Source organism: Nipponia nippon, unplaced genomic scaffold (assembly GCF_047370975.1).
Source record: "Nipponia nippon isolate SJK-2023a ecotype South Korea unplaced genomic scaffold, ASM4737097v1 scaffold_3, whole genome shotgun sequence".
NCBI lineage: Eukaryota > Metazoa > Chordata > Aves > Pelecaniformes > Threskiornithidae > Nipponia > Nipponia nippon.
The window spans coordinates 88,597,509-88,612,044 of record NW_028262347.1 but is presented as its reverse complement, the minus strand read 5'-3'; the positions used below and the strand labels follow the sequence as shown (position 1 = coordinate 88,612,044).

Sequence of the window (14,536 nt, the reverse complement as noted above, 5' to 3'; positions counted from 1 at the left end):
CGACGGCATTCGCCATTAGGCCACGCTCCTGATTTATTCTCTCTCTGCCTCCTTCCTCCCATTAGGACTTTGCAGGGGGCAGACCAGGGGAAATGAGCCTTTGGGTTTCCCCCATGGGGACCCTGGGGCTCGTGTGACCAGAGGAGGCTGGTTCACAGGACTGCTGTGCTCTGTGCTGGCAGCCCGGCGTGCGTCCCCATTGCTAGTTTTGGTGGTATCTGCACAAGTGTCACCGATGCCCTCCACGGGCCACAGCTTGGCTTTGCATGCACTTGTCCTATTTCTCAGAGCTGAAGTCTTTTTAGTTCTATTTCTTCAGTGCCTCAAGATGAGTATCCTGTTTGTTTGTGGAGAGTGCCCTGAATTCTGGTCCTATTTTGGCAGCATGCCACTCATCTCGCCTGGTTCCAGAGTTTCTAGTGACCCTCCTGAGACACTTTCATTGCTTCAGGGTTTTTTTCTTTTCCCCCGCCTTTCCTTTATCAGGAGATAAACCCACCACTGACAGAGAGTGTTTAATTCCACCGTTGGCACATTTTTTTCCAAAACATGTAACAGTAATTCTGGCTTGTGCACCACCATCTATCTTATATATAACAAATATCCCATGCAGCTTTCTTACACATGGAGAATGATTGGGGTTTTTTTTTGGCAGATAGCATCTTTTGCATTTTCCCTGGCTGCAGATCCCCATCGCAGTGAGGGAGCCTCCCAGGTCCCCTTGTACTTTCTGGCACTGCTGTGGCCCTGCTCTTACTGAGGATGTGAATATCTCACCAGCACGGGAAGATAAACCCTGGGATGGGTCTGGATGAAAACCTGCAAAACTCATGGCAGAGATGGCTACTCCGCATAGGGTGCTTAGCTTTTGACCTGTAATTCTTTTAGTTAAAATAGTTTTAAGGCATTTTTCATCATCAAAGGCAGATCAGACTTGATTTTTGTTCCACACCAGGATCATCTGTTGGTGATGATTGCTTTTTGTTATTTTTTTTTTACTCAGACGCAGACAGCATGAGCTGGGCTCTGCATACTTCAGGAGCGTTTGGAAAATGCTGTGTATTTGTGTTTCAGCTGTGTGATATCTTTAGCTGCCAAGTGAGACATCCCAAAATCAGTGTTCCAGTTACCTGGGAAGGGATTGACAACACTTGTCAGTCCTGTGCACGGCAATTGGGTTGAAGTGAAGATGTGGTTAAATAAGGATAAAATTTTGGACTGTCAATTTTGGGAGTATTTTGTGGAGGACCACAGCTCCTGTGTTGCTGGAGATGCTCTGTCTTGTGTCAGAGGCATGACGGGATGGGGGGGAATGTGGGGGGAGCTGTTGTTGTTGTCCCTGAATTTCTCTCCCCTGCTTGGAGATCTACAGTTATTTTCTTTGGCGGTAGCAGCTGAGATACTGCCGACAATAAAGAGAGCTGCTCTGCCCCAATAAAATGCTAGAGACAGTGCATTAAACCTGACCAAGACAGGTTTACTACTGCGTATCTCTTGGCTTTATAAATGTATATTAAAGAAACCATTCTATACATTAATGGGGTTATTTCACAAGATGCAGAGAAGTAATAGAGCTCTTATATCAGTGGAGTTACAGTAAATAGTCTTAGGACTAAGTATTAATTACTAATAATAAGCAGGAGCACTTTCCCAAGGGAAGCTGTTGCACATGCTTAGTGCAATGTGTTACTGACAAATATTGATGTGTTTTCTTAAAAAATGTGGTTTTAAGGACATCAGTCTATAATTCCCTCAGCTGTGTGATTGTAATAGATATGTATTTTTAAATGAAAATCTGTGAGGGTCATGCTACCTTGCAAAATAACATAACTAAAAAAGAGACCCTCTGGAAGATAAAGGTATGTATACGGGAAACACCAGTTCCTCCAGGAGGAAAGGCTGCTGGCTTTGAACAAGAAATGGATGGGAATAAAATCCCAAACTCTTCCGTGCAGCCTCATGAGGTGTCAGGCAATAAAGGGACAGTGGCAAAGGAGGAGGACACAGTTGGCAGCTGGGATATGGGAAAGATCCCAGTTTTTGCCTCTGGTTGAGCCTTCATCCTCTCACCCCTCCAGTTAAAGCTCCTTAATCACAGTCTCTGCAACAAATCGGCCCTTGAAAGTAGGTTGGAGATGAGCTTATAACCAGCAGCCCTGCCAGGGTCAAGAGAGAGAGGGTGTTGAGCAAGAGGGCACCAGCTGCTCCCTGCGATGGTTTCTCTTGCCCCCGAGGACAGTGGCAATGATCTTTGATAGCAGCGGGCACAGCAGCCTGGCCGTGCAGAGCGACTTCAATCAGAAACCTCGCTGGAGTGCCTGAGAGCATCATGTTAACCTGCTGACTTATGGAAAAAGAAGGAAAATGCTGGTTTTTTCAAAATCCCTCTATTTATTTAGTACTGTAATAGTCAGTGGAAGTTGAAAGAACAGGATTGATTATTTTCTTTCTTTACAGCAGCCTGGGCTGGGTTACGGCCACTTTTGGAAGCAGCTTTGGAATAAGTTTCCTTCTTGTTCTAGGACAGCTCATTTAGGGAGTTGCTCTGGGTTTTACCCTCTGGCAGATGGTTTGTATTCTGTGTTAGGAACAGTATATTTCACAAAATAATTGCTTTTGTAGCTCTTTGCACATTCTCAGTTGAAGATGCTGCCCTAAAGCTGGTGCATGTCTGTGTAGCAGCATGGATGTTCAGGGCTCCAGCATGCAGCTCTTGCCTGGCCATCTTGCATAGGGGATGCAATATGCTGTAGGTTTGCACCACCAAAGACTAAGTTTTGGCTACAAGAGAGCTCCTGAGAAAGGACAGAGGTTGGAAAGATGATAGAGTGAAGTTTGGGGGGGGCTTTCTGCCTTTTTCCCCTTTACCGGAGACCCTGTCTCCATCACGCCCAATGGATGGGCTTGCAGGGAGCTTCCCACCCCTACCGCCACTTGAGGAGAAGGCATTTTCTTCCCCAAGGCACCTACAAGTGATTAATCACAGCAACAAGGCGCTGTATAGGCAGAGGTACGGTGGCCAGAGGAGCCCATCCTCATCTCCTCTGGCTGGGTAGAGGCCGAGCTTTGAGCCGGTTCACCTATAGGTCCATAGAGCTTAAAATGAAGCTGCTCAAGTTTTTTTAATCTCTTTAGATGGGTCCTGACTCTGGATACAATACTTCCTGCTCCCACCACCAAGCAGGTGCCTGGAAGGTTTCCGTGGCTGGTCATCCCCAGCTCATGTCTGCGCACATGGGCACAAGGTTGCTGAAACACCTGACTGTGGAAGGAAAGCGGCTTGTATTTTAAGGAAATCCGAATGGTTGTAAAAGGAAGAAAAATAATAATGCAATTGCAGGCCTTCTGGCTGTTTTGCAGTACTTAGAGAGTACTTAAAGAGAGGTGCAAAATAAAACAACTATTTGTGGAGAAAATGAGACTGTTGAAAGTCATTCCGATTTTCTTTCCTTCTCTGATCCTCTCTTATTTTCCCTCCCACCACTCCTTCCTGGTTGCTCTTGAAATATCCACAGCACCTATTTTTTATTAAACAGAGGAGAGGCAAAGACTCTCCAGAGCACCCTTCTGTGTCAACTCCTGATGACAGGAGAGCCTGTTCCCGCTCTATGTGCACAAATGCACTGATGTCTGGGATTATTCTGGAAGCAGCTGAATAACCTGTTAGGCAATAACTGCCTTCATTGAGCATGCAGCACCAGCTGCTCTCCCAGCTAGGATGGAGAGGCAGCTCCTTTTGGGTTGAGTGAATTGCATTAGGGTGATTCAGTTCATTTTGGCAAAAATATTGGCAACAGCTGCTTCAGGTCCAGCTGCAAATGGCCCATGCAGCAACCAGCAGCAATCCTCCTCCTTTAAAAGCCCCAGAGCCCTCAACCAAGCAGATATTCCAGTTTGGCTCTTTAGTGTTTATTAACCTATTGGGAAGAAGTTGCTGGAAGTCTGTGGAAAATATGAAATAAGTTCCTCTCTTTGCTTTGGTCCCTTATGTTGGTTTACGTGCCTGAGCGTGCCCTCCTGCTGATCAGCCATCCTCTCTGACCAAGTCCTGTGTAGGGGACATGATCAGTGGAGTGTCCAAGTTCATCAGGAAAGCAGCTCCATGATGCACAAAATGCAATGCTGAAATGAGATAGTGCCCTGGCATAGATGAGTGCTGTCTGGCAGAGGTGAGATCTTCCCACATCCTGCCCATCTCCCCTCCACACTCCAGCTGCCTCATCACAGTGATCTTTGTGTTTGTTTTTGTTGGGAAACAGCAAAACGCAAAAGAAAGGCTCTAAAGCAATATATTTCCTTTTCTATTTCATGTTATTTATTTTTCATCTTGTGACAAGTACAATTTTCTGTTGGCTTTCCTGATGGAGTTGGAAACATCAGGGTGATTAATGCTTGCAAGGTGTTTTTATTTTATTTAAGCATTTAGCATGGCGAGACAGAGGAAGTCTGTGGGGATTGGATGGTGCACAGGTGAAAAGTTGATGTGGGTCTTCCCTTGTGAAATGCATCTCCTTGCTCTGCTTCTTGTATTAGGGAGGTTGAAGGAGCCAGTGTTGGCCTTGAGGATTAAACATGTGAATAAAGTGAGTAAGGGGCCAGTAAAGCTGGGAATTGCTGGGAAAACCTGCTGCTTCCCAGTGAAAAGTTGAGGGAGCTACTTACAGCTCTGCTAGTGCTTGCAGCAGGATTTCCAAGTTGGCTCCAGCGACAGAAGCTCTGGAGGGAGCTATAAGCACAGTGTTTCAGCACAGCTTCAAGGTTTTTTTTTTTTTCCTCCTCTCAGCCAAAATTGAGCTTTAAAGAGGTGGTGTGTTGGGCATTTGAAAGTGGATGTATTTTTGAGTGATACGAAAAGAAATTGTTTTCCTTACCTGTTTCTATAAGCTGCAAATGTAGTTACTGAAGTCTTTGCAAGCGGTATTCACCTGTGCCTTTGCTGGTCAAATTTAAGTGGTTTTCATCAGTGTATGAGGCCAGCTCTGTTTTCTGTGCTGGCTATCAACTTTCTCTAGAATAGAGAAACAGAAGGGTAGGTAAAACTACAAAATATAGACAGCAGGTGTGGATTTTTTTTTTTTTTTGATAAAGGATTTTCATGGCTTTTGAATGTTATTACTGTTTTTGAGATGGTGATTGCAGAAGGGGATGGGTAAACTTAAACACAAAACGCTGAGATGCATGTGTGTTTAAAAAGAAGGCTGCCAAAAGACAGCACTTAGCTGTGTGATGTTCATAAACTACTGGGAGGACTTTTTTTTGTTGGCAAATGACTGCTGAGAAGCTATGCAACCTCAAATGTGGGGTGAGAAGCATTAAAAAAAGCCTTGTCAGAGGCTGATGTGGAGTTTGGGTGGTTTTCCTTGCCTGTGGGAGTTACCCCAGGCCCTGGAGGCTGCTGTCTCATTCTGCTCTCGGTTGGTATTTTAGGTACAGTGTGAGGAGAGCCTGATCAGCAGCTCCTATTTTGTGTCGGTTTTAGGACAGCTGTTTCTTCCAAGGTGTCCTGTCTGCTCAGGAAGATTTTTCTTTCCTCGTGAGCGAGGGAATAATTTAGGTTGTTCGTCACGGTTGAGGCCTGTGTGAGGAGCTGGACCGGGCTTCTGAGTCCCAATTCAGATCAGAATGCCTCATGGTAAGAAATGTGCCATTTCTTCTGGTGAAGTAGTGCTCGTTTTCACCAAAGACCTTTCCAGTAAAAACTGCGAGCCTTTTTTTTGAAGGAAAATAGGCGTTTGAGGAAGGTTTTTGCAGCAGGAGAAGTGGCGGAGCCCAGGAGAGCGGCGCTGCTGGCGGGCATTACCGACCCCTTGCTGCGCCCCAGGGGCTCCCCCGGCTGAACGACCCGCTCGCGGCTGTTTAGTGCTGTATTTACCGCTAAAACAAATGCAGATTTGTTTGGGTTTTGTGGTTGATTTTTTTGTTTGTTTGTTTTTAAAAAAACAAGGCGCAGCGGTCGGTCCCTCGGCCTCTCCCCGGCGACGCCGCGATATGGCGAGCTCCCTCCGCCCCCCGCCCGGCCGTGGGCGGCACCTGGGTGGTTGGCGGGCTCCCAGCTCTCTGGGTGTCGGCAAAGCTCACACCGCCGGTAAGCCAAACCTTACTATTTTAAAACCACTTGCTGCCTGTGAGGGTTGTGTGTGTGAGGAAAATGACCTGGGGGGACGCCGTCAGTGGTGGTGCCTGAGGTAAACCTGAGCTGAGCAGTGGTGCGGCCGGTGAGGCTTTCCTCAGGGTGCATCTCTGCGGCCACTGAGGTAAATCTGAAGCTTGCCAATGCTCAGGCCCATGTCTTCACTACAGCCTTCGAGGCCAGCTTATGGGGAGTTCGTTTTCCTCCTGGCTGAAGGGGGACTGGGGGCTGAGATGAAGGATGATGGGGAATGGCTGTCTCCAGTCAGCAGGGTCATGCATGCAGGGGTTTTGGGGGCAAACCACCCTTGCGATCCTGAGGGATCCCACTCTGGGAGCAGCAGCAGGGGTAATTTGCTGTATTAAATAGTATATTGCATGCTGTGTGCACAGGTCATCTTGGCCTATGTGGCAGAAAACTAGTCCTCAACTGGAAATGACGGGGAAGAGAACATGCACCATTGATTATGTAACCTTTGGGATATCTGATGCCCTAGGGTTTGCAAAAGCTGAGGATGTGCCAAGTTGTACTGGAACCACACATAAGAAATTAGCCCAAGACTGGCGTGCCAGGTGAGCACCAGCTGCTGCTGAAAGGTGGCTCTGTTATTTGGGCAGTGAGCTGTTGTGTACCTGCACTCCTGATGACTCCTCCTGCTTCCCCTGTGGGCCCTCAGCACGGGCTCTCCTTCAGAAGAAGCCACCTCTTCCCACACTTTCAGTCAGATCTAGCTGAGCCAATGCTATTTGGAACATGTCCAGTGGTGGCATGTGCCACACACAATTTAAAAAAAAAAAAAAGAAAAAAAAAGAGGGGGAAGGGAAAGAAGTTCCCAGACAGTAGTCTGCTCTACATCTATGATGTATAGTAATGTAAAAGCTGTAGGAGGAATAGTAATGTCTCCTATGAATCACTGTGGACAAAGTGATGATATACCTGTTCAAAGAAAATATTTTAAAAAATCTTCTTGTCCAAATATTTGATGGAACAGGACTTGTTGGGATGTGGGGGAACCAAGTCTGACCCAACTTCATTCCAAAGAAAACAGGTTTTCAAGGCTTTATCCAGTTGTTTTGGGGGATGGCAACCTTGATGGCAGGAGCAAGACAGCTCTAATTCGGTGTTTGTAAGTTGCTTATTGTTACCCCACTGGATAGCAAGCAGGAGCAGGGTAATAGCAAGGCTAGCAAGGATGCTGGTGATGTAATACTACTCTGCAAAAATAAACATTGTGTCAAGTATGTAGTCTTTTGGGTTTTTTACATGCAAGGGTTTCTTTTTCATGAGTGTGGGAGGAGTTGTTGCTTTGCTGTTAGGAAAGAGCAGCCATCAAAAAGGTAGAGCTTGGAGCTCATCACATCAGTGTCCTAGCAAAATCAGCCTTCATCCAAGCTCAGATCTACTTTGAAGTCCTGGAGTGAAATCCTGCCCCACTGCCACCAGTGGGAGTGACACTGTTGACTTCGGTAAGTCAAGGGCTTAATTCCCTGTGTTAATCTGGCAGGCTTTGCCTATACTTTGTCACCTTCTTCCTGGCTATCATTTGTTGCTTGGAGACTGAGGAAGGTCAAGCACAGGTAAAATTAGGGTTCAGGACTGTGAGCAAGCTGCTGCCTGCTGTCCTTATGACCTTTCATGCTGAAGCACTGTCAGGTGAGACAGCATCTTGCAGAAGCAAAGATTTCCAAATATTAGTGGGTACTGCAACTGCTTTGTAGTGCATGACTATGAAATGGTGCTTCAGGTACAGACCAAAATGGGAGAAGAAAAGCTGTGATCTTCCGTTCTTAAAAATCTTATATCTTAAAAGTTTTATTTTAGGGTTGTCTCAAATCTAGTTTTGAGTTCTTTTTTTGGATTAGAAAGAAATAGGTGCTTCTGCAGTGTATTAGTTTAACGATAAACAGTGGTGTAGCACTAGATGTCAGTAGTGCTTCACTAGTTTCTGTGTCAGACCTTACAGGCTTTATTTGCTGCTGGCTTTTGGCACACGGATGCCCTCTCCTTATTCCATATTTTCCAGAATAAACACGTACAAATATGCTGTCCTTCAAAAATACATTTTTCTCCTACTTGCTGTCCTTGGTGAATAACCATCTTAGGTCACTGACTTCCAAAAATGACATGTTTTCTGACATTTCAATAGATCATGGATAAACTTTTTTGTTCTTAGTGGTCAATCTATAACAGTTGCATCTGGGCTTGTAACTTGGCAAGCATCACTCTTGTTGCAGTTGGTCATTAAAATTCAGCTGTGAAAGTTTCAAAAGCATTTCAAACACTGCCAAAGAACTTTTTATTTGTAAAAAGATACCCTAGGTCTAAAAGCTCTGGTTTAGCTGCATTCCTTTATTAAACTTAAACTAGACTACTGTCAGCCAGATGCTTTAATTAATTGTCCTTTATCACACTTCAGGAAAGCAGATGTAGAAAGGAGGTAGCATAATTGGCTGAAGGACTCTGATTTCTCTGCTTAAAATACTATAAAGCAGAAGACACATTTTCGTGGTAATCCTAGGCTGTTTATTGGTTCATAATGCTTAATAAAAAATACTACAGCTAGTGTTGTGACAGTAGCCAGACAGTGCAGCCACTTCTTGCTTCTCCTTCCTAAGAAATATTTAATATGTTAACATAAAATTTCTGAACCTGAATTTCTGTTATTGGAAGAGTTTCTGGAGATTGTAGTTATTTCTCAAGGGTATGCTGTTGTGAAAATTCAACCTATATCAAATAGTTATGCTGTTTGGCTTCAGGATGGAGTTAAAAATGTAAGTATGTCTTATGTTTACTCTTGTTTTCTTCCTTCAAAGTCACTGTAGCCTCTTTGGGCAGATGCTGTCCTTGTGTGGTTAGATGCTGGGCAATGTATGGGGTTCAGATCTCAGCTGTGCCTCCTGGATGCAGCACTTGCACAGTGTGGGGAGGAGAGATGTAAGATTAGGAAAAAAGGAAGCTGTGTATAGAGGGAGTTTGCTAAGCTCATCAAATATGCTAGAGGAATCTCAATCACAGAATGAAACTTTGAAAATTGCTAATTTTCCCAAGATACAACGAGCAGCAATCTTTCCAATAATCCACACTCCTCATGCATGTGTTGGATTTAACGAAGTGGAAGGACATTACTCATTTCTCCTAATACAAGAGCTGGGAATGTAACGTGAAATAGTTAGCTGGCACGTTCAGGGCAAACAAAGTATGTCTTTTACACAAAGTTTGGTGAAATTGGAGAATACATTCCCACAGGGGATTGCAAACAGCAAAAGTTTAAGTGTTCTGAAAAGGGGAATAAAAATTGATGGCAACTCAGCTGAGAGCTGTTAAATAGAGCCAGATCAGGGACAAGGAGTCCAGGTATTGCTGATCCATGGAACAGGGGACAGTGTGCAAAGGCCTTGGCAGAGATTCTGTATGGGGATGAGCAGATGTTTGGCTGATACACATCAGGGTATCAAGCCTGGGAGGTGTGGCAGCAGGTCCCTCTGTCCCTACCACTTGTCCTGCTTTCTGTCTTTGTGTAATGTAAAAATATGAATTTTGTGAAAATAAGCATTTGGGAAGAGACTTCTGCTGGGAAAAACAAGTTATCCCCATCCTTTCTGGAGATGCTGGACACAACTCCAGGGGAAGCTGTCCTGCATGAGGAACTTCTTTTTTTTTTTTTAATAGTACTAGTAAATCCTTAATGCTAAAATAAACCAAAAAGAAAATAATAGTTCTGTGTAAGGGAATGTTACATTTTAAAGAAGTGCTATCATCATGTATTCCTTACCTATGCAGGGTAGGTATGCACATCTTTCTTACCTACGCTCCTTATGCTATCAGTTTTAAGATAGAAGAGTCCACTGGAGACGAGCTGTAATATTTGCTTTTGTGGCATCTCCTTGCCTTCCCTTTGAGAGCTGTGTGGTCAAAAATAGCTGTCACTCCAAGTCAGCTAGCCTGGAGAGTAAGTTTCCTTCTGCTGAAATGTGTGATCAAAATATGACCTTTTAATCCATTTATCTCTGTGGAGAACCACTAGGATCTTTGTGGTATTGTGGGACAGCATGGTGTTCTCCACTGCACCCTCAGGTTAAAGAGTAGTTCATCCAGGAATGGGTGTTTCTCCTTCACCAAGCAGCTTAAGGCATCCTCAGGAAATATTTTGTTAAGAACAGAAATAATTCATGTGAACATGATGCAAAATGTCTGCAGAAGCTCCTTAACAACAGAATAACTTATTGTTTTAGCAACGTTAGTGCGTAAAATGTTTTTTTAGTACTTGATCACTAGGGTATGAGACAGTTTCTGGGGACAAAATTCAGCTGTTCCAGTTGCTCCAAGTCAAAATAAGTAAAACATAACAGAAATTACTTTTAATTTTTTTATTTACTTTTAGACTATATTGCTTCATGAGTGTGGCTATATCAAGTAATATTATGAAAATGTGCTCAGCTGGTATTGTTTTGCAGGAGATAGTGTCACATTGAATTTTGCAAGCATGGGGCTTCCGTCTGCTTTGCAGGCTACTCTTGAGAGAAGTAAAGCAAGGATTAAGAATGCAGATGTGTGTTTAGAAAGTAAAGGTGACAGGCAGAGAAACTATGAGAAAACTTCTTTCCTGGGGAATTCCTGAGCAGGCTAGAGAGGCTTGGCAAAGGCTGTGTTGTATGGTAGGAAGAATCCAAAGGAAGTTAACAGGGAAGAGAGACAAGGCTTTTTAAAATATTCCTGCCATCTCTATTCAGCAGAGGAGTGAAAGACTGTGTTGTGTGTGTGCTTGGGGTATAGTGTCCCCTTCCTCTTTGGCTGGGATCCCTGAGAGTGGGGTGGTGGTTGGTAGCTCCCCAGGCTGTCCCTATGTGTGCCTACCAGATGGATAAGCAATTTGTGAGCTGTCACTTTTCTTTTTTCCTTTTCCTTTTTTCCATCCTCTCTCCCAAAAGAGGTCGTGGATGTGGTATGGGGGCTCAAATCTGCAGGTTCCCATCAGAGCTATGTTGCTGTTGGGGAACTTAGAAGGGCTTACATAAAATTATGTTTTAAAACTTCAAAATGTTGCTGCTGTAAAAGGTTCAGGTTTACACCAGGAGAGCAATAGCTGGAGTGATATACTCTGTTATGGCCTAGCAGCAAAGGTGGGTACTCTTAGTTACTGCATGAGGAGATATGTGTTGTCACTTTGAAAGACAGCTGTATTTGGTTGATGGGAAAACATGTGCAATCTTATTGTCCACCTGGCAGTGAACATTGCTGTCCAGCCCCTGCAAACTACTATCAAAGACTAACCAAAACTAAAGAAAAAGGTTAGAAAAGCCTGTCCAAATGTGAACCTGTGCAAGGGAGTGTCCACTTTGGGATCCCACTGTTTTTAATATAATCTGGTGTTGCTCTGTTTAAGGTGCTCTCCTGAAAACCTGAGTATATTTTGTAGCTCTGCTTGGTGGCATCAGCTGAACTGAGTTTTGCAGCTAAAGGACAGAAAAGTAATTTTTTAAAAAACTTTAAAAACTCTGTAGGTACTCTATGTACACAGACTTTCTCTGAAAGAAGTACAATTTGCTTTTTCTGTGTGATTATTTCCAGTATGGGGAATTGGGTCAGGTGTTACTGTTAAGCTAAGGCTTCCCAGCTTTGATTTCCTTCTAAGGAAATGAAGACAGATAAAGGTGACTGGCTCTATCCTCCCCAAAAATAAATAGTAGCACTTCTAGTTAATAACAGTAGAAAGTGTTGTGAAATGATAATGTGGGCAATATTGCTGTTAAAAGCTTATGAAGACAGACAAGCATTGCAGATACGAAGGAGATATATACTTGAATTAATCTATACAAACAGCTTTGTAATTGAGTTGTGGAAAATTATATTTTACAATAAGATACTGTTAGCTGTATGGGTTGCTGGCATGAGTATCTGGTTGCTCGATGCTAACAAAGTAGATTCTATAAACGTAGCTATGTAAGTAAGGATTTAATGTACTTGAAAGTGATTTCAATGAAATTATTCACTTATTCTATTTATTTTTCCTCAATGTCTCTCCATATATTAAACAGCAAACCTGAGTTGAAGCAGCCAGACAGCTGAATTTTTAAAATAGGAAATGAAGGTAGAGATCCTGTATAATTTCTTAAATTGTTCCCTGAAAGCTGAGCTTCATCCTGTCCTCCAAAATAGGATTATGAATCTTAAAGGATTAAATTCTCTCATTTCAAATCTTTTAATGAATTGTGATTAGTTCTAGTTTATTTTTTTCTCAACTTCTGTTTTTCAGAAAAATAAATAACTGCAAAGGTAAGAACCTTTTCAGATCTGTGATGGTGAAACTTAATCCAGTGATGGGCAGGTCTGGCTACTGTGGACTCATCATGGTCTAGGCAGGTGCAGTAAGCACCACCGAGGTCTCCCTGATGTTGGCATACCTTTGAGATGCCATCTCACCTGTTGCTGTGATGGATTACTTACCACCGCTAAGTGGTGCTTTTTTTGCCATATTGGGGAAATGAGATGTGTCGTGGTGGTGAATGGTGGTCAAGAATAAAATAGGAGAAAGCTTGTTGAGAAATGCTTGTGTTGGTGCTGGAACCTGAAATGAGTCTGACTCCACCTTTATGTATGATTTGTAAGAAGATAGGGCTGGTGAAGTTAAGCGTTACCTGTCTGCGTTTGAGCTTGCTTTGGTACCGCAGGCAGTGATTTCCAAGGTCATTCCTAGGGCCCCCTGGCTTTTCTGGGCACAGCTCCCTTGTCTGTATCCCAGTCCTCCTGCTTTGTTATACATCAGCTTGTCCTCTCCTTGTAGAGTTTCTGGTGGGCTTTCCACACCAGAAGTAAGAGCAGGTCCTCAAGTGATAGGACCTTCACTTAGCTCTGCTTGGGACTATTCTCAGGAAGGGCCACAAAAAAGCTCCATCATCACTTCTGCTTGCACAAGAGCCTGCAGGATCTCTGTCCCTGGAGGAGTGAGCCTTTCACCACAGGTGATGAATTTGCCACTGACCTCCTGCATGTAGTTTCAGAGATGAGAGTTTCCAATGGTGTCCCAGAAATAATCCATCAGCATACACAGCCTGCCCCAACCCCACGAGGCAGGGAGTAGGTTCACACCAAGAAGTAAATTGTTGTCTGGTCAAACTTAATGCTGATGAAAAATTAAGCATGGTGTCAACGCATGCCATGGCATGCTCCTTCTCAAACCTGGAAGAGTTTTTTTGTTGGTAAGGGGCTGAGAATTTCAAGGACCTTCTCCTGTGACTGGCCTCAGGTAGGACTGTTTGTAAATGCTGGTTCAGGTAGGGCTGTTTGTAAATGCTGGTTCTCAAAGATATGGAAATTCATAAGGTATCTGAAACCTTCCATTAGCCTTCAAATGGTGTTTACAAATTTTATTGTGACTATGACAGAGTTAATAAAATGAATAAAGTATTCCGATATTCAATGTGAAATTAAATAAACTGCAATGTTAAAGTGCTGGAATAGAAACAAAATAGATGTAAATCCTCCTGAAGGAGGATGATCTAGCAATAGTGACAGAGACAAGAGGTCACTGTCCTCATAGGAAGAAATCGTGTGGGTAGGGGAGGAGGAGATTTCTGTACCATGAGAATTGTGCTTGTTGTGAAGTGAAGGGTAGGAAGAGGTTAGTGATATACAAATTGTGGCAGAATGGAGTATTGAAACAAGTAAGTAAATTCCCTGAGTAGGACAGTCCAGAGAGGCCTTTGATTCACGAGGCAAAGGAGTGCTATGCTGATAAGGGCACTTGTGCATGACTCAGGAGAGATGGCTTTGTCCCTGGTTTTGCTGTTGACCTCGCACCTCTGTGTTTCTTTCTCCTTTCATCCTCTGCCTTGTGTATTTAGACTGTGTTTCTTTGTATTGGGGCCAGCCTGCTGGAGAGTGTGCGCTCATTCAAGACCTTGGCCGGGGACTGCAGACACTTTTGTCGTAGAAATAAATAATCTTTAAAATGCACAGAGAAGCTGTAGAGGATAAGATGGAGGTGACGGTCTTTGGTGCCATTTTTGATAAGCTGGCAGCAGTGTTCTGCATATAAAGAATTATTTTTTGAAAAGCAGCCTGCTATGCAGCAGGGGAATCAAGGGCAGCAGCAGCAGAGGTTTGGAAGAGGCTTGGTGGTGTAGTGTCAAGCAAAAGAGCATTCGTGAACCAGCCTGGGTGTTCCTGCAGCCAGGACTAACCAGGTATTAGCCAGGACAGCTATGGGGCTGTGCTAATAGAGAAGTTAAATAGTTATTAAATTTGGCTGTGCTGCAGGATGCTGTGGATGAATGCAGGTGTGAAAAGGCTCACTCACAAAAGATGCTGTTTTTAACAGTTTTAGATCTGCTAATTGGTAGATAGGAGTGAAAAAGATAAGAGTCTCTTTTAGATTCAAGCCTACCTCTTCATAGTGATGTACTGACA

The 14,536-nt window shown here is 43.7% G+C and overlaps 1 long non-coding RNA gene across 2 annotated transcripts in view; it reads left to right on the top strand.

The window, feature by feature from the left end:
- Nucleotides 1-3,877: 3,877 nt before the first annotated feature.
- Nucleotides 3,878-14,536, top strand: part of LOC148054750 (uncharacterized) — a 174,108-nt gene continuing 163,449 nt past the window's right edge. For both annotated transcript variants that reach the window (XR_015706368.1, XR_015706367.1), the window contains exons 1-2: nt 3,878-4,583; nt 5,945-6,702. This is a non-coding gene — a long non-coding RNA (uncharacterized LOC148054750). The remainder of the gene's footprint in view (nt 4,584-5,944; nt 6,703-14,536) is intronic.